The 6,000-nt window shown below is 42.3% G+C and overlaps 1 long non-coding RNA gene across 1 annotated transcript in view; it reads left to right on the top strand.

Annotated features, from left to right (window-relative positions):
• The first annotated feature begins 2,524 nt into the window (after window positions 1-2,524).
• LOC137300159 (uncharacterized) overlaps window positions 2,525-6,000 on the top strand; it is a 36,697-nt gene continuing 33,221 nt past the window's right edge. Inside the window, exons 1-2 of the long non-coding RNA XR_010958037.1 lie at window positions 2,525-2,586; window positions 2,730-2,799. This is a non-coding gene — a long non-coding RNA (uncharacterized lncRNA). The remainder of the gene's footprint in view (window positions 2,587-2,729; window positions 2,800-6,000) is intronic.

The raw sequence follows: 6,000 nt of genomic DNA, 5'->3' as shown, positions 1-6,000 counted from the left end.
TTAGACAACATCTCTTTGCTTCTTGGAGGAAAATGGTTGATGATAGAGGGTTGAGTCAGCAGGCTTTTGAAGTCGGCAGTGTGCTTAACCAACTGTTGCCAGCTGTTTTATGCACTGCGATTCAATTCTGTAAGATAAATATGCAGCTCATTCAACAGATTATCTAATCCTTAAATCCTCAGGTTAAGTCCAAACTCCAGATCATCTCAAGGTATCTGGTGGTTTGAGAAAGAAAAACCTGTTCATGGTGACTATTATTTTTTGATTGTGGGGGGGGGGGGGGCATTGGGGTTCCAAATAGTATCATAGGATCCTAGAATCATACGGCACAGAAGGAAGCCATTCGGCCCATTGGGCCTGTACCGGCTCTTTGTAAGAGCTACCCAATAGTGAGATGATATTCAACTGGATGTCTTCCCCCTTTCAAATCATCATATTCCGCCTCAAACACAAACATGCTGTGGCTGAGTTTGACCAAAATTCTCAAGGAAGCAGTTGATTCATCTGCATGGATATAAAAAATAGAATTTTATACAAATTATTTTGAACCCTGGACACGGCCATTGATATACTTTCCTCTAGAATTCACATTTAAGGACATTTTAAACAATTTACAGTACAGATGATCAGGGTTGTAACTCGGTGTGTATGTCTTGTCCTACAATCTTTTAAGTAATTCATTGCATTGCTTTTTATCACAAAGCCAATTCAATTTGCCAACTGGACAGAAAAGCAGTGGAGCAGGGTTTAGCACATTAGGGTACAATGGGGTACACTGAGCTTTGTGCTTACACTTATTAGAAACAGTTAACCCTGTCAGATCTTCCAAGGTCGGGCCTTATTGCATTTCTGTTTCTTCGACCATTTAGCCTAGAAGGAATTTCTGGTTTAAATTATACTGAGCCATAACTTGCTGTAGGAGTGAACCTAACAGCATCTGCCATTAGTTAGATCTCAACTGTATTTTGTGTCGCAAGTTGCTGGAAGTGAGAGATGGAAAACTCGCAGCGAGGGAAACAGAGCATCTGGAATCTGCGTGAACAAGGCAAGCAACTGTGTATGTCCTTAACCAATCAGATTGAAGAATTATGAAATAAACAGTGCAAAGACTGAGAAGGAAGTATAAAATTAGAGTGGATGAATTCGATGTCAAATCAGGAACAGAAAGATTGGATTAAGAAAGAGAGAAAAAGAAACAGAAAGGAAAAGTAAAGTTAAAACTTTTTCATTTTAAATTTCACATTTTTTAAATATCCAACATCAATTAAAACCTGAAGGAATGAGACTCCACACGTGTAATAGTTAATTTTAGGTGCCAGAGAGGTTCATTAGCAGTAATTAACAATTAGCACATCATTAAAAGAATCTCTGACAGCTAATGCAGGCTTCGTTAAATATGTGCGGACCTTAAGTGGCTGCAAAACAGGCTCCTTGCGTCACTTCAGACCAGCTCTAACTTCCTGTGGTGAGTTTAGTTCCTATCTACCATGCAAGTACAGCAACTTCACGACATTCAACGCATTTCAATGGTGGGGCAGACAGCGAGATGCCATTTTCGCCGGGCTAACGGTGGGGCGGTGCATCTCGGACAGCAACTTTTGGATATCCGTGTTTAATTGCGCATCTGCCCTCGCCTGAAGTTGCTGTAGCATTTGCGCATAAATAACAGCGTGTGCTATTAGCCTCGCCGTTATTTTGACAGCAAATTATGGGCCACCATGTTTTAGATATAAAGTCAGATTCCAGGGTGGGGAGGTGGGGGCCGGGGGTCTAAGGATTAATTAGAAAACTAACCATCTTTTTAACTTGACAGAGTTAAAAGGCTGGAGCTGCTGGACCAAAGGGGACTAGGTTTGTTAATTGACAGAAGTTTAAAGGTACTGATCACCAAAGCCAGACACATAAGTGTGGGTCTGAGAGGCCTGCAACTGCTCCTGACTTTGCTGGCCCTACTGCTGATGGTAGGCTCTGCTGGAGGTAGGCCTGCATCGGGAGTGCTCCCAGCATGTGTGCAGAGCCCTAGGTAAGAAGTGGTGGTGTGCTGCTACTATCTAGTGCCAGGGCTGGGGTCGGGACGGGGGTTGCTAAATTACCCCTTATACTTAAAAAAACTGCTCCTACTCATCAGTGGGGGTGACTGCCTCCAATTGCAATGTGTAGCTACATTGTAAACAAATGCAAGAACATTTTCATTCTCTAGTTTATTTTAAAATTGAAAGGCTGCATTATATAAAGGCCTTTCAGAATACTTCAGCGATTCCAGATCCACAGACCTAAAGCTCTAACAGAGGAAAATATAACCTGAACTGTGCCTCTGTTACCTCAAATTCAACAACCTCCCTCCAATGGGTGTGACAAGGAATGGTTATAACTGATAAAGGTGCTTACTGAGAATTGGATTTGAGATCAACTGGACAGGGCATTCAATGATGTGATAATGTGTGTGTGTGTTTCTACTTACGTATGACAGTGTGGAGTTATTTGGTTGGTTTGTGTGTGTGTGTGTGTGTGTGTGTGTATGTGTGTTTAATACTGTGGAACTGTATGCTTCATCGGTGTATGCACAAGTGTGCAGCTGTATGACTGGTATGTGTACTCATGCATGTATTACTGTAGATCTCCTCACTTTCCTCAGTCTTCCTTTTCTCCTACAATCAAAGGGATTTTAAAATTCAACCAAATCATTACCTCTTGATTTATTTTGTTTTCTCTCCTACTTTTTTCAACAGTGGTGGTGTCCTCCAATATGGACCTTGTGGAACTGTACAGCCACAATGTGGTGCATGGGTGTAGTTAACAGTAAGTGAAACATAAAAGTACAAGTGAGCACAAAACTCATGAATAAGAATGATATCAGTCCTTAGAGCTTTGCAATAAATTCCGTGCTTTGCTGGTTGGGTTATCACTTGAAATGGTTTTCTGAGCTTCTAGTCTTATCCAAATGTCAAAGTAAAAACTCACAGCTTATATTAATATTCTCTGTGTTTTAGGAAGTGACACCTTGTTGAGATGGCGCTTATTCCCCCAGTGTCAAGAGCTCAGCTTGAGAAAGATTCACAAAGCAGCTCTGGGCCTGAGGCTGGTTGCAATAGAATATCTGGATGAATGCAAAGACCTCATAGCTTCACCTGTTTGATCCAAATACTGAGGGCAAAATGAGACTCTGTGCAGCAAGAAAAGATATTAACCAGATTCTTTAAATATTGCCCTATGGCTTTAGTTACATTTTACCCTTTTATTCAGTAAGGTCTTGAGAATATGATATAACATTAACTGTTACTTTGAATACTCCACACTTTGTTTCACTGTTAGCCATGCAGGAATTGAATGCATACACTCTTCAGAAGTAAAGGGATATTTTTTGCTGTCTGAATTTTCTCCTGGCAACTAATTATATTAGTTAATATTCAAAAATGGCTGCCTGGAGAAATTCCATATTTGGCGAGAACTGCATCTAAACCAGTCTCTTGTAGTCACTCCGCATAGTGACATCGTAAACAAATGCAGGAAGATCTCGTCTGGTTAGCTTTGTAGTGGAGTTGTAACCTGTTTTCTCCAGCCAGCGGGAAGAAACCTTCCCACATTTGTTTACAATGTTGTGACTAGAGAAAACCATCCCCATTATGCTCATAGGATGTTCGGGAGCTGGTACAAGTGGCGTAAAATTTGGTGCTCTAAAACTCCGCCCACGGACTGCCACACTCATTATTTTGCCACCCGACAAGCTCTTGATCATCAGCAGGTCATCAACGGCAGGCAAACAAAGCAGAGGCTAAATGTAAGAGAGAAGGTAGAAGGAAGGTAAATTATCTGATGCTACTGTCACAAGAGCTTCCAGCAGCTCATTCAAAGATGGCATTGAATAAAAGGCTGGGAACAGACCCTCCTTCCTCACTTGACATCAGGCTCCAAGCTGGAAAGATATGCTGTTCCTGAGCAGTCCCGGCGCAGAAACAGTGGGAGTGGGCCAACAAGGGTGGAAAATCGGATGGGGACTGAAAATGCCAGGTCCCTGCCATAAAGACATCCGTTGGGATTTCCTGCTGGGGAGGTAGTTCCACCCACCCCATAAATGGTCTGTTGTTTAAAGGGAAGCGGAGGTGGCAGGATGGCATTACCTGACAGATTTCCCATGGCTCCTGAGGAATTTCATCCCTACTGTCTGTCTACCTAATCTGGTATTGTCCTGGTCTAAAATCTATGTCATGCCGGTGTTCCCTTCCCCCAGCTGAGGACTGGGAGACTTTGGTAATTCTGTCTCCCTCATTTCTAGAGGGATAGAATTGAAAAGCAGAGAAGTTATGTTAAACTTGTGTAGAACCTTGGTTAGACCACACTTGGAGTACTGTGAACAGTTCTGGTCTCCATATTATAAAAAGGATATAGAGGCACTGGAGAAGGTGCAAAAAAGATTTAATAGGGTGATACCAGAACTTAGAGGTTATACCCATCAGGAAAGATTGAGCAGGCTGGGGCTCTTTTCTCTAGAAAAGAGAAGACTGAGGGGTGACCTGATAGAGGTCTTTAAGGTTATGAAAGGGTTTGATAGGGTAGACGTAGAGAAGTTATTTCTACTTGCAGGGGAGACCAGAACTAGAGATCATAAATATAAAATAGTCACTAATAAATCCAATGGGGAATTCAGGTGAAACTTCTTTACCCAGAGAGTGGTTAGAATGTGGAAGTAGTAGTTGAGTCGACTAGAATAGATGCATTTAGGGGAAGCTAGATAAACACATGAGGGAGAAAGGAATAGAAGGATATGCTGATAGAGTTAGATAAATAGGGAGGGAGGAGGCTCCTGTGGAGCATAAGCACCGGCAAAGACCTGTTGGGCTGAATGGCCTGTTTCTGTGTTGCACATTCTATGTAATTCCAAGTAAGATGACCTTGTGCAATAATGTGATGACGTGTCCTGTTCAGGTTTAAGCAGTTCTACAAGTTTATGCTGGAAGAGGAGTCTCAGAGCCAATTAAACCATAGAGCTAGAGCTGAGTACTAGGCTAACGTAAATGGTGAAGTCAGGCTCTATAGTGGCCCAAGGGATACAAAAATAAAGCATGAAAGAAGAGATGATTAGTTTTGTTATCTCGTGTTCCCAGTCCCATTTTCCCACTGTGATTCAGACAGAACAGTTTGCCATTTATTTTGATAAACCTTTTTAGTTCTGCTTTTTTTGCTGACAGTTAAGGAATCGATTCTCACAATATTATGATAAAGCTTCCTCTTTAGAGGGATGGTCCTTTTTTTGGTTCAGAACAAGGCCTTTATTAGTAGATTGGTGGCAGATGCATCACATTCTTACATTTCACTCAGCGGTGTTTAATATAAGCTTGAGGGCTAATTTTCCAAATGCAGAACCTGAGGAACAATTTTCCAGAAGGGACCCTTGCAACCAGGTTACCGTGGGCAGTGCAGCCGTGATTTGCTGATATATGACCTCAGCAGGTGAGATTTCCCGCCGGGAATACAAGGTCAAAAATTTATCCCCAAAATGTATATTTAACATTAGATATGATGTATTATCCTTGCCAAAGCAAACCTTCCCTCCATTGGGTTCAGCCCTACATCTAGATCCATGACTGTTATGTCATTTCCTCACAACAAATCTTCATACACTTCATTAAAAAGAACTGGCAAGGCAGGTTAAAGGTTCAGTCAATCCAACTTTTATGGGGCAAGTGTGTTCAGTCCTGGTGCTTCCCGCAGTGAAGTTGTTTGCTTTGAGTCTTTGACTTCCTAACCATGTGCTTTTTCTAAGTGTTTCCTGAGTAGGAGGAGGAAGTGAGGTGGATGGCTGCCTGGGTGTTGGTGTGTGCATCTAGGAATGGAATACCTCCTTGTGCTGGGCTGAGAGATGGTCCTGCAACTGTCGGCACTATGGCAAAGGATGTAGTGCTTGCCTGGGCCTGTATGTTCGAGGACACATCTGTAGTCAGTTGAGTGGAGTAAAAGAATGGTCCTGTCATTGCCCTGCTGCTGGACACTCGCTCAGCATGG

This window comes from Heptranchias perlo, chromosome 30 (genome assembly GCF_035084215.1).
Source record: "Heptranchias perlo isolate sHepPer1 chromosome 30, sHepPer1.hap1, whole genome shotgun sequence".
Classification (NCBI taxonomy): domain Eukaryota; kingdom Metazoa; phylum Chordata; class Chondrichthyes; order Hexanchiformes; family Hexanchidae; genus Heptranchias; species Heptranchias perlo.
Note: the sequence above shows the minus strand (reverse complement) of the source record. Positions and strands in the feature narration are given on the sequence as shown.